Below are 18,220 nucleotides of genomic sequence, written 5' to 3' on the forward strand. Positions count from 1 at the left end.
CTACAAAAAAAAAAAAAAAAATGACATTTTGGACAGATTATTTAAGATGAGAATGACAATTTGGGACAAAAACAGACTCATTTTAGCAGGAAATAATCATTTTCGCAGGAAATAGCTAGCAACAAATAAACAGTTTTCTTGTAGTGATTAGACAATACGTAGCTTATGGCAATATTTTGAATATTAGTACTCTTGAGTAATATGAATTTCAGCATTATATATTGTGATACCCCATATGATATGGATAAGGGTAGGTGGTGTATGAGATCTCACATTGCTTGGGAAGAAAAAGTTCTTGCTCTTTATAAGATTCCAATGAGGCTCCAATTGTATCATTGATTAATCATTTTGGAGTATAGGCAATATGGTTTGGGTCTTTCATTGGGGCGTCCCAAACCACATGACCTATACTCCAAAAGGATTAGTCAATGATACAATTGGAGCCCCATTGGAACTTTATAAAGAGCAAGAACTTCTCCTTCCCAAGCAATGTCGGATCCCATACACCACCTATATTTATCCATATCATATGAGGTATCACATATATAGTATGGTTCACAAACTATATCTACCTTGATTCAAATTGTAGAAAATATTTTAGAAGCAAATCTCTATTTGCCATAACTTTATTCCAAAATAGAAATTTCTCTACAAACAACTTTTCCAAATGGACCCATTTGATCTGACAATAGTAGAGCAGTTCCACAATATATTAATATCTTCTATGTGTAAGTTAGACTCGACTTGGATTTCTAGAGTGACAACTTAGAGCCCCAACATCCTAAATGACAACTTTGAAGGTGTTTTGATTTTTTTCAAAAGGGTTTCCATTTTGGACAAAAATTATAGACTCAGATAAATCCACTAAAGCCCAACATCTAGCAATCTCCAGCGCAAGCCCAAATAAATCTCCACCTCCACCTGTCCATAATGTACTTCTTCGGTAACACTTGGACATCTCTTACGGTGAAAATTGCAAGAATGTGCTTGCATATAATTCATCTCTTCTCAAATAGTCCACACATACACTTCGTCTCGCACTCATCTTCAATGAAATATGCTTGCAAAGTAACTCATTTGACGCAGTCTTCAACTTGCCTCTGGTCATGAACTTGATGTGTTGTAATCACCCATTCTGTTTTTATGAAAACACAATGAGAATAGATAATCCCATTATTTCGACCTGTACTTTCTTAAACTTAGAATTCGTGTACACTTTTTAAAATTTCTTCTCCATGGATAAATGGGATATACATGAGATTGTGCAATTATATGAGTGGAAGTTTGCTACCATCTCATTCTATACTTTCTTCCTCAGTGCATTGTCAAATTGATGAATGGATTCTTTAATAAGGTCCCCGAATGTACAAATCCATCAAAAAAGGATTCATGCTCTTACTCCCCTATGTTGTGCCCATCCTAGCCTACCTAGAATGTACCTTTCAAGTATATAGGAACCTAATAAATTTGCTCACTATAGAGACTTTTGAAGCCATACATCCTCGTGCAAATTGTAAGTATCAAGAAATATCTCTCAAGACTTTTCAAACCTTTCAGAAGTCTAACAATTATAAACACATTTGTGCAATGTACTCTTCAAACCTCATTTGTATTTAGAATGTGAACTAAACTTCTCTGGTAGTTTTCGCATTATGTGCCACAAATTGTATCTGTGTCGGGTGTTTGGAAAAGCTATTGCAATAAGACTTTTCATGGACATGCCTTGATAAATAATGATAGCTTTTAGAGTTCTACCATCCATGCATTTCAACCAAGTCTCAAATAACCAAACAAAGGTTTTAGTATTTTCACTTGATATCAAACCTAGTCCCAAAAGTATTGATTGTCTATGGTGGTTAACACTGACAAAAGGGGCGAATGTCATGGCATATCTATTTATTGGGTACGTTGTATCAAATGTCACAACATCCCTAAAATACCCATATGCTGCTCTGCTATGTACATCGTCCCAAAAGACATTCTGTAATAGTCCATTGTCAACCAAATCCATCAACGAGTAAAACCGATTATTCTTATACTGCATTATCTCAACATAATCCCCACCTCATTTGCCAAGTCTAAGGGTCAGGCCTTGTCAATATAATTTTGTGCATTTTCTTAATAAATTGAAGATTCTCGAATCCACCAGCTTTGACAGCCAATGTGTTGAAACTTTTGGCAATACCTATGTTTGCCTTGTAGTTAATGTCTAGTTGCTTCTTTAAGGAATCATCAGTAGCTCGATTATATCTAAAGAATCTTAACTTTTGTGGACTTAGCCCATGGTTGTGGGCATTTTGATTAGTAGTTATGCACAAGATATCACCAACCAAGATTGCATTAATCTTCATCTTACAATTGGTCTTCGTTGTCCGGAGTGGTTTAAAAAGGTTGGCAGTGCGGCTCCTTGCCTTACCACCACGAGTACAACTAAGTGTTACATATCTTTTTTTTTTATAAGTAAAAGTATTATATATATATATATATATCAGTAGGAGTAACCAAATACACTAGATATATACAAGAAAATCCCTAACCCATACTAGAGAGCTCATAGTGCCCCAAAAAGCTAGCGAAAAACTACCCAAAATACATCAAGCCCGAGTTAGAATATAACAACACCTATCCAACCCCAACCCCAACCCATTGTTTTCCATAGTCCAACCTACACCCGAAACACCCTCTATGAGAAATAACCTCTATGCCCTCAACTTGAGCTACCACCCTTAGCGTCATAGTTGATTGCACAAGAAAGATGCTTCAAATCCCTGCTTTTCTTAAAGCTTGATTTGGTATCATGCGAATGGCTCACCTCAATCAAGTAGCTCCCTACTTTAAATTGGTCTTCACATCCTCCATGTGAGATTCCAACAATATGCTGAATCTCATTAGCCTTTTACAAAACCCAATCCGATGATGATCCATCTATATTGTTTAATGAAGGAAGAGATACCAAGGGGACAACATATTCCCCCGACATAGTTCCCGATGTGGTTTCAACCGGCACCAACGATAAACCCTTATTCAAATCCTATGCCTCCTTAATAACTTCATTGGTACTCTCCATTGGAGATTCTAGGCTGGCAACAAGTCCCTTCCCCTCTGCCGTGGACTTCTCAGATACCCAACCTTTTGCCTTCTCCTCCATAATGGCTAGGGAGAACCCAGATATTGTCAACGACTTAGTTTGTGGCCCCCTGGGGTCAGAAACCTCCCCCGAGTGTTCCGTAGAAGCTTGTGTGCATTTCTACAAGGAGCTTTTGTCACCGACAAAGGAATGCTGGTGTAGGGGTCATCGGGATCAACGCCAGAGGTTAATAACGTCGAGATAAGGGTCTCCTCTGGCCGGTGTAATGGAAGTGGGTCCATAGGCCCAGGACTTCCTTTGGACTATGAAACTGGCCCAGAAGTGGAGCCCTTCTAAAAAATGGGCCCATGGAGATTCGGCATCCATTTCAGGTTTGGGAGGCGAAAAGGGCTTATGCGGCCCAACCCAAGTTTGGCCTTCCCTTTGTCTGGCCTCAAACTACACTGAGCAGACTTCCTTTTTCCTATTTTTAGGGGCCGCATACTTTGGCCCAAGCCCAGGCCCAAACCTTTGATTATCTTAAAAATCCAAGACTTTATCTCCTTTCTAAACATTTTCAAATCCTCCTTCATGCCCGTTACCTCCTTTTTTAGACTATACAGATACCTCTGCAACTCACTTTCTCTTGGACAACCATGGGGCAAAGTCTAGCTATCCATTTTAGGTAATTCGCGTCTTGTCCCTTCCTTCTTCAGACCAAATCCCACCGAAAGTTCCCCTACCATGCCTCCCTTTTTGTGTTTTTGTTCAGCCAAAGGATGACTCGAATCTCGATGCGCTGCCACTTGGACTACCTCACAATCTCCTTCCCCTTCTCTACCTCTTTGTCCATTTGTGGTGCAAGGATTGGAGCCTTCTTCGCTAAACTCTGTTTTAAATCCATTGAAAAGCTCTTCCAACCCTTTCCTTCCACTCCTTCCAGGATCGCTAAGAGACCATGACCCCCTACCACCACCATAGTCAGTTACTTTCAAAAAATGCCCATAAGCATTAGACCTCCTATGAGCAAATAGAGCTTTGATTCCATCCCTTTATGTCTTGAAGAAGTCTTTCCTTCCCTCCGATAAAACACATTCTTCCACTGTACTGGCCAGCCATCAAGCACTGGCATAATTGAGCACCATCTCCTTGATTACTTTCCTGCCCCTCTCTGTGATACGACAATAATTTCCACCCTCCATAGACAATATAAACACCTTTGATTCTATTAAAAGGTGTTTAGGAAAGCTCATGATTATCGCAAAGATGTAGAAACAATCAAGAAGATTGAATCATTCTAGTGAAGGGTCACCTGAACAAACTTCCCATCGTGGAAGTGTATGGAGAGATAACCTAGGAAAAACCATATTTGTGTGGCCAAAACTGAGGAACTGCACAAAAACCTCAGTCCCCGAAGAGGTACCGACGTCGGAAAGCCCTTACTGGAGTCACCGGTCTTGTCTATGGTGGAAGCATAGATCAGGCGCCACAGGGCTAAACGATAATGGAAACACAAATCCCAAAATTGGATCTTTCAAAGAAACTGGGTCGTCAGGGCCCGTCGATCTTGTCTATGTCGGCGGTGAGGAGTTGTAACACCCGGACCCAATCAAACCCAATTTTTATTTATTTTAGTTCATTTTATTTATTTTATTTATTTTATTTTTTATTTTCTCCACACGTTTATTTTCCCCGCATGTTTTAAATTTTTTTTTTTGTTTTTCTTCTCTTTCCGTCTATATTTTTTTTTTCACACGGCTTATTTCCGTTGCCCACAGTATGCATGCACACACACGGCTTACCCTTCCTTCCGCACACACGTCTCTTTTATCCCTAGGGTTTTTCTTTTGTTTTGCTATATTTATTTACGTTACACTTTTCACGCACACTGCACAGCCCAGCCCCTCTTGCCGTTGCATTCATCTTCCCCAAGGCTCCTCCTCCTCCACACCGTGAGTCCTTCCCCATAGCGCAGCCGTGCATCACCTGAACCGCTAACCACCGTGGGAAAGCCATCCGGCCCCAGCCACAGCTCGAAACAGAGCCTGAAACAGACCTTCACAAAAGCCCAAACGTGAGCATCCCAAGCACCTCTCGGGTTATCCTTGTTTCCGTAAGCAATGGTAGTTCCTCTGCAAGCTACCAGCTTTCGTCACAGCCATGCACCACCGAGAACCAACACCTCTCAGTCGCAGCATCAAATGGTTGCGTTGGGATTGTTCATCATTCGGGCAACCTCGAGCAGCACACATGCATGGTCAACAGCGAATCAACACCTCCACATAGTTGCCGCCGGTTCATCCACCTCACGAAAACCTCTGTCCAGACCCCACCACCATGCCCAGCCACATGAAGCCGCCGCCCAACGCCTCCCGTAGCCTCCGTTGCAAGCCACGAAACTCCCCTGTTTTAGCCACCGAAAACAGAGCAACACAGCCCGGTGCCCTTGTCATTCAACGCCACCACGCACGGTGCCAACGCCTCCACGTCGTTACCACCGGCACAGAGAACTCCGACGGTCACTCCAAGCCACTCCTATCCGCCGCGTCCCGCTCGGTAAGCCACCGACAACACCTCCGTGTCACACTCTCTCGGCTTACTCTATGTCTTTCATTTTTTTCCCTCATTTCGTTGGTCTCTCTCTCTCTCTCTCTCTCTCTCTCGTCCAGTACTCCACCATGATCACCGCCGTCTGCCTAGTCCCTCGCCTACGTCGCACGCTGCCGCTGGATTGTCTCCGTGGTAAGCCCCTGGCATGCAAAGTTTTATTTTTCACGCAGATTATGTTTGTGCTTCAAAGTATTATCTGAAATTACCTTAGTACCCTTTACTAATTGTTGCACTAATGTGTTTTTAAACTTTTATTATGTATTAATACTCTCTAATTTATTATGTTTACAGAAACCCATTTAAGTAAATTAAATTAGTATTAAGCAAGGTTTTCTTTCAAAGAGTAGACAATAATGTTGTGTTTATTATTATGACCTTGCTTATTATGATTTTTTTTAACTGTTTAATTTTTAAAATATTTTTGTTATAAATATATTAGCTAGTATTAAATTTTATAATTTGATCTCATTAGTAAATAAGTTAGTTTTGTGTTTTGCTCAGACTAATTATTGGGACATTGATGAATTTAGAAAATGTGACAATATTTTAGAGTTACGTGAAGTTAGGTTTTTGAAGAATTAAAATAGATTATTTTAACATCTTAGGCTCAAATATTGAAATTGTGTTCGATTGGAAATTTATGAGAATTACGTTATTATGTTATAGGTGACAATTAATAATTGTTCAGCATTTTGATGAAATTCCTGAAAAGCTAAGAAGTCCAGGTAAGCGGGATTCCTATGCTAGACTTTGCATTAAAATAAAATGAGCTGAGGTTATTTTTGGAAAATATACGTATTTGATTATGAAAAGAAATTTGAACTACCTTAGTTATTTGTTCTGCATTACTCATGAGATTCTGTTTAAGAAGAAAGTATTTTCTGTCATGACTGGGTAGACATGAGCTTATTTCTGACATTCTGTTTCTGAACTTTGAAAAAGAGAGCAAATATGAAATTTGTGCATAAATAATGTTGTGATATGAATTTGTTCTGTTCTAAAGATTTTGTTCAGTACTCTGGTTGGATAAGACGTGATTTCTGAAAACCTTTGGCATGACTCTCTGATTCTGAATTTTGATTCTGTTTCCACTCTGTTCAGTTACGGCCCTGCCACGGGTGATAATAGTGGCATACGGCCCAACTATGGGTAATAATAGTGGATACGGCCCAACAACGGGTAATAATAGTGGATACGGCCCTGCCACGGGTTATAGTAGTGGTCTCTGTTTTGAGTGCACACCTTGGTGACAGAGTGTTTTATGTTCTGCTTGGCTATCCGCAAATGCACAACCCTACCACGGGGGTTATACATGGCCTCTGTTCTGATATGATGTTCTGATGATGATGATGATCATTTATGCTATGCCAAAGAATATTTTTTTGAATGAGATTATTTCTAAATGTTCACTCTGATATTTTGATAACATATTTTCTGCTTCTGCACTCTGAAAATGAAAATGTTTTGTTCTGCATTCTGCTTTCTGTAAATGCTCATGTTTACACACTGGTATATGTTCTCTACTTACTGAGTTGTTGATAACTTACTCCTTATCTCCATATATTTTTCAGATAATTTTGATGGTTCAGCCGGAGAACAAGAGTAGAAAGTTTTAGCAGGTGTGATGATCAGAGTGGAATAAGTGCTCGAGGGTACAAGTGCTTATTTGAGAGTCGTAGTTAGTAAACTGAATTTATGTTTCGGATATTTTGATTTGATGAGTTAAGGATAATTTCGAGTTTTAGAGAGTTTTTAATTTATGTTATTGAGATTTTCTTTATTGTCCCCATGGAGGAACTTAGATATTTGGATTGATTAAATTGATTAATTTTTTTATTGGATTTTTCGGATTTTATAGTTGTACTATTTAAGTTGATTTGAGGTATTAAGAGTTAACTCTCCAGACCTTCAGGAACGGGGCGTTACAGGAGTCACTTGCTAGACTAGGGTGGGTGGGTGAGGGTGGCGCGTTGTCACGGTTTCTCTCGCACCAAATGTTCAGATCTTACAAATAACAACTGGCAATGTTAGAGAAGCTAATGCACAAGTGTTACATATCTAACACTCCCATCATCTTCCCTTTTACTTCTTTGGGTCATTATGCCAAAACCAGTCTGTTTCCCATATTACTTATAGTAGTCAACGAGTTCTTACTCAGTTTTAAACAAACATTCCCGACATTAGCTCTAAAACCTCATCATCATCATCATTCCCCGATGTTGGCTTTAAAACCCCATCAAGTACTTCCTCATCATCTTTCACATTTGGGGTATCTGGATAAGTACTGCTTTCAGAAGAAAACAACAATCGCCTAGTAGATGAGGTGTGTTTTGTCATGTCCTTAGACGTGAACATCTTGGATATTGAATTTGTGGTCCAAATGGCGTCGGTTCCTACAAGTTACAATATCAAATCATAAATGTAACCTTGACAAATCCCTTGCTTGGAACATAACCACTTGGAAAATAATTTATCACCTCGTTTATCCATAAAAAAAGGGTTGGCATTTGGAAGCGGTACAAAAGGTGGAAAATATGTAGGTGGCATAATCCAATGGTATCCATGCATATAGTTATACGCTAACCAATCTGGATATAATGGTCTTGATATTTCCTCAAATAATATCGAGTAATGATATCCTTAAACATTGTTGCATGGATATCCTTAAACATTGTTGCATTCAATCAAAGCAATAACATGGCTTTCGGATAAGACAAGAATATCTGAGTGAATGCAACAATGTTGTCAGGAATTGTTGTAGTGTTCATAGGCATTGCAGTAGTGTTGGTAGGTCTTGCAGATATGCTTTCTTCCCCTTTCTCCATCGAGTTGTACACCAAGAATACCTATTTAGAGTACAAAACTAACATCAAGAATGGACCAATGAATCATCTTGATATATTTCAGCACCACAGTTGTTGATTCTAACATCACAAACCACAAGCTTGATTCTAATAGAAGATGTGATGTTTTACAAATTATAGCTTTTTTAACAAAATTGATACGAAAATATAATGAGAAAACATATTGATTATTATTTAGAAACTACTTTTGTAACAGCCCGCTAGAAATTTATTGGTGAAATTTCTATTGACTTTAGAAATCTCGTGAAAACCCCATAAGTTTTTATGAATCGGCCAATCGCACAGGTTTTAGTTTGTCAACATAGTCAGTGTTATCACTCACTATGGTGCTAGAAATATGAGTTTTATTTATTTGAGATAGTTAGAAGTCTCAGAATGAGTTATGGTCTACGCCATTAGACTCAGTTGATTATTTAGGATTTTATGGCCCAATAAGTTTATTTTCATATTTTCGAATGAAACGCTTGTTTGAAACTATTAAATTATTTTTAAGGGCACTTCGAGGTTGAATTTCGGTAAATATTTTCATTGTAGGTTAATATGAATCTTTAGGAATTTTTAGTGCTAAGTTTATGATTCACTTTTTGGGAGTGAATAGTAACCTCGATAAGCACATCAATTGCAATGTTTCAAAATCACAATGTGGAATGTCCAAATTAGATTAGAGAAGTTTTATTTAGATACTTGGCAAGATCTTAGCCATGCTTAGTGAATAATATTAAACACTTGGCACCATGAGGAACGTTTGTTGGATTTGAAGGAATCAAGGTGTGAGATCATGCCACTTAAGCAAAACTTTGTTTCATCTTATCAATCAAATTGTGCCAGACCAAAGAAGGTTTCAATCCTCGCGAAACCCTAAAAGGTTGGAATCCAAGTGAAACCCCAAAAGCTTGGTTGAAACTGACACCCTAAATGGTTTCCTCAAACCCTAAAGTTGGCCTTCAAACCCTTTCTAATCCGATTTCTAGCATTATGTTTAATCACTTGATTAAATCACTTTCAAATGCTACTAATCCTTCAAATTTTTGTTAGAACGTCATTATCCAACCTTCTTAACCTTGAAAAATTGATTGGGCCAAGAGATATTAGATTCGGGCTTGATAGCAACCCAAACGCTCTTTAAATCCTAAAATTTAGGCCAAATCGGTTTAGGCCCACGAAATTGGTGACCATAGGATTGCTATTTGGATATGTTTTGCACCCTAGATCTTTACAAAGAAGGGCCTAAAAGGTTCTTGAAGTACAAAGCTAAAGGGGCCACCTCACTCTTTCACTTTTACACTCCACCTTGAGAAAAGAACTTGGACTGATCTTTGTTTATTCCAATGACAAGAAAAAGCTAACACTCAAGCTTTCCTTTAGTCCTATCACTTTCCATAACTTGTGTAAGAGGCTCTCCAGTCCACTTCCCACAAAAAGCAACTCTCCTTTACACTTTTCCTTCATAGAACACAAAAGAAACTCTCAGGTAGTTTTTCTTATCTCTTTTGCATGCCTGATTCGTAGCTTTTGTAGGTATTTTCTTGCAAAGTTCTTTTCACTAAAGTTGTTTCTTTTGGAGCCTAGTTTACTTGGATATCTTATTTGTTCCATTTGGAGATCATTTGATTGGTAAAAAGTTGTTTAGACCCTAAAAAAGTCATTCTAGAGAGTGTGTTATATTTTGGAGTTTTTGACCAAGCTAATGAATAGATCTTGGTCCGAAATTTTTATGGAGTAGTTAAAATGTGTATATGATTATTAATTGAGGATTTGTTGCATGGTTACAAGTTTTGGTGAAATATTTTCTTAGATCTAGAAACTTAGAAACTGGAAGAGGAAAAACCGTTTCTGTTTTGAGAAAGTTTAAATCTTTTATGGTCTAGTATTATTATAATGGTTTTGATATCTTTATTGGAAGATCCCAAGCCTCTTATATACACGTTAGAATCTTATTTTGAAGATATTTGATGTTAGTTTCGAAGATATGAAATTTTATGCAAGGAGATATTCGGTTAGGCCAAAGTGATGATGTTCTTGGCTAAATTTATGTTTTGGTTGATGGTGATCTTGAGTTTGAAGCTTGGATTTCTTTTAGGACACATTTTTAAACCATGTAATTTTTTGGTTTGAAGATCACTTCTTTATCAGTCACGGATCATGAGCTTGATCAAAACAAGTTAGAAACAAAAATCTGTTTTGAACTTAGAAGAAAAACCAAAAAATTCAAGTATGGTTTTAGTGAGTTTGATGACTTTTGTTCATGATTCAAAACATGATTATTCCTAAGAATATGTTATGAGTATAGTAGAAGAAAAATTTTGGTTTAATCATGAGTTTTGAAATTTGAAAGAATTACAACAAAAATCAAAGGAAATAACCTTTGTAAGTTTTGGCCCTATAGAGTTTTAATGGTTGTGTTTAGTTTTAAATTTTCCTGAATTGATATTTAAGCTTAGGACAAAATTTACATAAGGTATGTAGATTTTGGTGATTTTTGGAGTTAGGATGCAAAATCCTTAAGTTAGGGGTAAAATGGTCATTTTTCCACTTGTAAATGGTAAAATAGTAATTTTACTCGAATTTGATATTTTTCCATATTCCTAATTGTTAGTGATTAAGTTATAATTTTTAAAAATTAATACTTTCACTTTCTCGTGATCGTGATCGTACTTGAATTTTGTCTATAAGCACGAAAATCGAGGTAATTTAACTTACTATCAGTTTAATGTGTATGAGTAATAAGTAAGGGAATTAAAGTGTATAAATGCATGTTATCATATGTGCTATGTCAAGTCATTACATATTTATCTATTATACAAAATTTATTCTGTCATGAATTATTCATCTGTTACATAAGATATTCTGTCACATATTGCTATACATTGCAAGTATGTCATGTTAAGTTAAGTATGTCATCTGTTATATGTATTTCATGTCACGTAATATTCACTGTCACATGTTATGCCATGTTATAAAATATTGTCTGTTACATGTTATGCCATGTTACGGAATATCATCTGTTACATGTATATTATGAAATGTTGTCTGTTATATTTATGTTTCAAAGTATGTCATGTATGTCATCTTACGTTTATGTCATGTTACGCTACGTCAGGACTTCTATCTTTTATGTTATGTTCATGTTACGTCACGTTACGAAATGTCATGTATGCCAGTTAAGTTATTCATGTCAATCACGACCCTAAGCGTTAGGATGGGGGTGATATCCTAGTGGAACTCCTTTGTTCATGTTAGAGTGTCTAAATAAGTATGAAATTTTCTGGGTTGACGAAATACAGTCAACAAGTTGCGAATGAGGCCTAACTAATTGGTCACTAGAGTGCGCCAGGCACTAAAGCCGATGGAGCCACACATTTTGTTATGTACGTCTACAACAAGTGTGGCATAAACAAACAAATAAGTCATGGGGCCACAACAACTGTGGAGCATACACTACGTGAGACACAACAATTGTGACACGTAGAATATATGGGGCCAGAACAACTGTGGAGTACGTATTAACGCACTCACAGCTGGTATAGACACCTGTGTTGTGATGAGGTAATCGGCAGGGACACACGGCTCAAGGGAACTTGTGTAGCAACCGTATGGTCACTTTATTAATTAAGTCTATTGAATAAGATTCCAAGTTCATGTATTTCACGTTCAAGTCATGTTTCACGATTTTTTATGTTTACGTTTACGTTCATGCAATCATGGTAATCCCATGAGAGAAGATTACGCAATCATGGTAATCCCATGAGATAAGACTACTCTATCATGGTGACCTCATGAGATAAGAATATATTTCAAGTTCATGTTATGTATGCTCACGTTCATACTTTGTTTCAAGTTCATATGATGTTTCAAGTTCACGTTCATGTCAGGTTATGTTCATGTTCATGTTATGTCATGTTAACGTTCACGTTATGTTTAAGTTTACATTCATGTCAAGTGTCAAGTTTATGTCACGTCAAGCTAAGTTTCAGTTTCAGTTCAAGTTATGTCAGCTCATGCCATGTTATGTCAAGTTACGTTATACTTATTATTTCATGCCATGTTATGTCAAGTTACGTTATGCTTATTATTTCATGCCATGTTATGCCAGGATATGTTATGTTTACTATTGACTTTGATTGTGCATTCATGCCTTTATTGCCATGCATGTATCATTATCCTGTGTGGAAGTTTCCTGTTAACTTGCTGAGATTTGTAATCAAATCTCACTATGGTATTTCCAACTACCATTCCCCCAAATAGTAGATCTTTTTATAGGATCTGAAGGAGAATCGGGAATCGACCAACTAGAAACGGTCTACTAAGCGAAGGTGAGACGTAGGTGATAGTGCAATAGTTACCTTAGATTACTTCTTGTATTTGTGAAGTTCAATCTCCAGCACTCTTTTGATCACAACCATTTTGGACTAGTGTTGTGATCTCAGTTGTTTAGAATGTCATTATGTATGAAGTATGTTTTAAGTATTTGGGATATTTCAGTTTGGTGCATAGTATTGTTAAAGAAAAAAAAAAATTATCCGCTACGAATATTGCATAATGCTAGATGTATGTTAGGAACATTGCATCTTATATGTCATGAACGAGGGCAGGTAACCTTGTGTTGCATGTCTCGACGCTTCAAATGTCCATCCGATCACAAGCGAAATTTGGGAGTGTTACAACTTTTCCACTACAATAACATGTAGAACCCAAACACTTATACCTTCTGGGTTGGCAAAAATAAAAACATCTATAGGAGACCCAAAACAATGTGAGTTTCATCTTATTTATGCCTACACGAGATTCATGCATAAAGATCCAACTGCCAGAAACACCGGACAACTACAAGCATATTTTCAAAGTACTTGTTTTATGATGCCTTTAACAAATGTAGAGACTTCAGTAAGAGAAACACTTTGTATTGATTTCTTTCTTCTCATCTTTTCGATGACCAAGATATTTTATTGACGTTGACCCTATATTGTAACACCAGAGTCCAACACAAAATTTGCAACCAATTTTTTTTTTTTTTTTAGATTAACATGTACGAAAAGCCCACTTGGAATTTAGTGAGCAATTTGGGAATAGATTATGGGTCAAAATTTTTATTTTTATTTTTTCCAAAGTATGAGTTTTGTTGGGCATGTTAATTAGGTTAAAGTTCTTTTTATGGACCAAGTGAGATCTATTTATTCGGGAATTGGCCTGAAACATTTACAGAGTTAGTTGGACTATTTTAACAGTTGATTATGTGGACTGCTTTAATGGACCCAACCTTGTTTTAAGAATCAGACTCGGTTGCTCTAAACAGACCCTATGTCTAATTTCTATACAAACTCCCCACCACGCAGGACTCCACACTCATGCACTAATGCACGTTTCTCCCTTATCCTTCTCTAGAGTTTTTCCCCATCACCTATATATATACATACGTAACATGCATGGTGAGAGTGGACGAAGCTTTGGGTTGTTGTAGCCTGAGCTTCAGTGAAGCAACTCCTCCACGTAGTTGACGCCAAGCGTTGCCCAAGCCCCACCGCGAGCCACTGTTGTCCATCCCACCAAGCAGCTAGGTTTCCTTCCTTTCTTTCATGAGTTTCTTCACTGCTAGCCACTAAGCACCGTCTTCCACGTCCAGCACAACAACAGTGCACCATAGCAACCCACGTTTCACGGCTCCTACACGCCGTGGTAAGCCTCCGCTGCACTACATAATTGCTGCCCTTTTTCCCCCACGGAACTGAACCGTCAAGCAGTTGTTGAAACCCCAATGCTGAAAGTTAGTTCCTTCAGTTCCAACTGCCAACCCTCAGTTGCTTGGCAGTGACCACCAAACCTCACTGCCCACCCTGCCCCTCAACCACTCGTGGTGCCACCTGTTGAATAATAAACTTAAATAAAGTTGTTTTTTAGTATATTCATGAACTAGAGTCTAGGTTCATCTTGGAAGAAGTAATTTATGTATTTGGAGATTCATGTATTTGGGGTATTCATGTACTTGGGTATTTGTGTAGTAGGGAAGTTCATGTATTAGAGTAAATGCTAGGTGAATCTACAAGCCTATAAATACCCATGTATGCATTGGCACAAAGCGAGCCTCTTGAGAAGTAATTCACTTAGAGAAATTTCAGAAATAGTCTCTCCTCTCTTCCCTCTAGAATAGAATATCAGTTTTTCTCTTCCAACAAACTGGTATCAGAGCAAGTCTTTTCTAGATCCTGAAGATGGCGAACTCGACGTTTCCGTTTCAATTTTCGTATTTGACAAAGGAGAATTATGAGAATTGGTGCATTCGAATGAGGGCTTTGCTTGGATCTCAAGATGCATCGGAGATCGTAGAGAAAGGCTATGAGGAGCCTAGAGATGAAGCTTCGTTGAGTTCTAATCAAAAGGAGGCTCTGCAAAAGTTGCGAAAGAAGGACCAACAAGCTCTCACGCTCATCCATCAATGTTTGGATGGAGCAATGTTCGAGAAAGTGGCCAATGTCGCAACTTCCAAGCAAGCATGGGAGATCTTACAAAACTCCTATCAAGGAGTTGATAAAGTGAAGAAGGTGCAGCTTCAAGTGCTACGCAGTGAGTTCGAAGTCCTTTGTATGCAAGAATCTGAGACGATTGTAGATTATTTTTCAAAATTGTTGGCCATTGTGAATCAAATGAGGAGATATGGCGAAACGCTAGAGGATGTCTGGGTGGTTGAGACGACTCTTTGCTCATTGCATTCAAAGTTCGATTATATTGTGGTGGCTATCGAAGAGTCAAAAGACTTGGAGATGATGACGGTTGATCAACTCATGGGATCTCTTCAAGCCCATGAAGAGAGACTCAAGAAGAAGAAGAAAGAACCTATTGAGCAGGTGCTCGCCACAAAGCTCTCTGTAAAAGAGAAGGAAGGAGAGCACGATAGAAGTCAACGAGGAAGAGGACGCAGACATGGACAAGGAAGAGGAAGAACAGGACGAGGACGAGGAAGAGGCGGACAAATCAATCAAAACGCCAACCATGAAGAGAGAGGTCAATCCTCAAGAAGTCGTGGAAGAGGAAATTACACAAGGCAGAATGGGAGACAATATGATAAGTCCAAAATCAAATGCTACAATTGTCAAAAGTATGGCCACTATGCTTCAAAATGCTGAAGTTCTCCTAGCAATGCTGAAGAGAAGGCGAATCACGTTGAAAATGAGGAAGCGGAGCCCACTTTGCTACTAGCCTACAAAGGAGAAGAAACTAGCAAATCGAATTTGTGGTATCTTGATAATGCTGCAAGCAATCATATGTGTGGAGACAAAAGCAAGTTCGTGGAGCTTGACGACTCAGTGAGCGGGAATGTCACTTTTGGAGATATGTCAAAAGTTCCCATCAAAGGGAAATGTACGATTCTAATTCGGTTAAAAAATGGGAGCCATCAATTTATGTCAAATGTTTATTATGTTCCAAGTACGAAATGCAACATTTTGAGTTTGGGGCAACTCTTGGAAAAGGACTATGAGATTGAAATGAAAAATCGTAATCTTTTTCTAAGAGATGACAAGAAGAATTTGATTGCTAAAGTGTCTATGACAAGCAACAAGATGTTTTTGCTTGATTTTCAAACTGATGTGGCTAAGTGCCTCAAAGCTTGTGTGAAAGATACGTCCTCGCTTTGGCATTTGAGGTTTGGGCATGTGAATTTTGGTGGATTGAAGTTATTGGCTCAAAAGGAGATGGTGAAAGGCTTGCCTCCTATTGATCAATCTGATCAACTTTGCGAAGGGTGTCTTGTTGGCAAACAATTCCGGAAGAGCTTTCCAAAAGAATCATTTACAAGAGCAAGTGAGCTGCTCCAACTTGTTCATACCGATGTTTGTGGACCGATCAAGCCTTCTTCATTTGATAAAAATCGATACTTCCTCCTCTTTATTGATGACTTCAGTAGAAAAAAATGGGTATATTTTTTTAAAGAAAAATCTGAAGTGATTGGTGTTTTCAAAAAATTCAAAGCACTTGTTGAGAAACAAAGTGGCTATGAAATTAAGGTTTTGAGATCAGATAGAGGGGGTGAGTTTACATCTAATAAATTTAATGAGTTTTGTGAAGCACATGGGATTCGTCGGGCTTTGACGGTTCCGAGATCACCTCAACAAAATGAGGTGGTTGAAAGAAAGAACAGAACGATTCTCAATATGGCTCGAAGCATGTTGAAGACGAAGATGATGCCTAAAGAGTTTTGGACGGAAGCGGTTGATTGTGCTGTTTACTTATCAAATCATTGCCCTACAAGAAGTGTAGAGAACTCAACTCCCTAGGAAGCATGGAGTGGAAGGAAGCCAAGTGTTTTCCATTTGAGAGTTTTTGGAAGTATTGGCTATGTGCATGTGCCTGATCAAGAAAGATCCAAGCTTGATGATAAAAGCAAGAAGCATATCTTCATCGGCTATGGTCAAATATCCAAATGCTACAATCTTTATAATCCAAGCACTATGAAGATGGTCATTAGTAGAGATGTGAAATTTGACGAAGAAGGTTTGTGAGATTGGAGTGATCAAGAAAATGAAAGATATGATTACTTTCCCTTCCCTGAAGATGAAGATCAAGGAAATGATGTACGAGAACTCATGACACCTCCTCAATCACCAATAATTCCTAGTACTCCTTCATCATCTTCTTATGAAGGAAGTTCTAGTGAAAGGCAATCCCGAATGAGAAGTCTCCAAGATCTTTATGAGGTAACGGAGAATTTAAGTGATGATGTAACTCTTTTTTGTCACTTTTCCGATTCTGAACCAATAAGTTTTGAAGAAGCGGTACAAGAGAAAAGGTGGAGAATTTCCATGGATGAGGAGATCAAATCAATCAAGAAGAATGATACATAGGAATTGACGACTTTACCAGAGGGATAAAAGCCCATTGGTGTGAAGTGGGTTTTCAAAGTAAAGAAGAATGCAGATGGAGAAGTAGAAAGATTCAAGGCAAGATTGGTGGCCAAGGGATATAGCCAACGTCCTGATATTGATTATGGAGAAGTCTTTGGCCCTGTTGCACGATTAGAGACGATCCAGATGATTATTTCTCTTGCAGCTCAAAAGAAGTGGAGGATTTATCAAATGGATGTCAAATCGACTTTTCTGAATGGAATCCTAGAGGAAGAAGTTTATGTAAAGCAACCTATGGGTTATGTGGTCAAAGGGCAAGAAGACAAAGTGTTGAAGTTAAAGAAAGCCCTGTACGGCTTAAAACAAGTGCCAAGGGCATGGAATAGTCAAATTGACAAATATTTTCAAGAGAATGGATTCACCAAGTGCCCGCATGAATATGCACTCTATGCTAAGGTGCGTGAAAATATAGACATTTTGCTTGTTTGCATATATGTTGATGATTTAATTTTTACTGGAAGCAATTCAAGCATGTTTGGAGAATTTAAGAAAGCTATGACGAGAGAATTTGAAATGACCGATATTGGTCTTATGTCTTATTATCTTGGCATTGAGATCAAACAAATGGAAGATATAATTTTTATCTCTCAAGAAGGTTTTGCAAAGGAAATTCTCAAAAGATTCAAGATGGAAGATAGTCAATCCGTGAGCACCCCAGTTGAATGTGGAGCGAAATTTTCCAAGCATGAAGAATGAGAGAAGGTAGAACCCGATATACTTTATGGAGTTGGACTTGTTAGCCGATATATGGAGTCACCAAGCACAATGCATTTCAAAGCGGCTAA

At 38.1% G+C, this 18,220-nt stretch overlaps 1 long non-coding RNA gene across 1 annotated transcript; it reads left to right on the forward strand.

The window, feature by feature from the left end:
• The first annotated feature begins 4,737 nt into the window (after positions 1-4,737).
• Positions 4,738-6,399, forward strand: LOC121267461. The gene is made up of 3 exons (XR_005941006.1): positions 4,738-5,623; positions 5,737-5,809; positions 6,344-6,399. It is a non-coding gene; the product is annotated as an uncharacterized LOC121267461 (long non-coding RNA).
• Positions 6,400-18,220: the final 11,821 nt, after the last annotated feature.

Source organism: Juglans microcarpa x Juglans regia, chromosome 5S (genome assembly GCF_004785595.1).
Source record: "Juglans microcarpa x Juglans regia isolate MS1-56 chromosome 5S, Jm3101_v1.0, whole genome shotgun sequence".
NCBI classification, from domain to species: domain Eukaryota; kingdom Viridiplantae; phylum Streptophyta; class Magnoliopsida; order Fagales; family Juglandaceae; genus Juglans; species Juglans microcarpa x Juglans regia.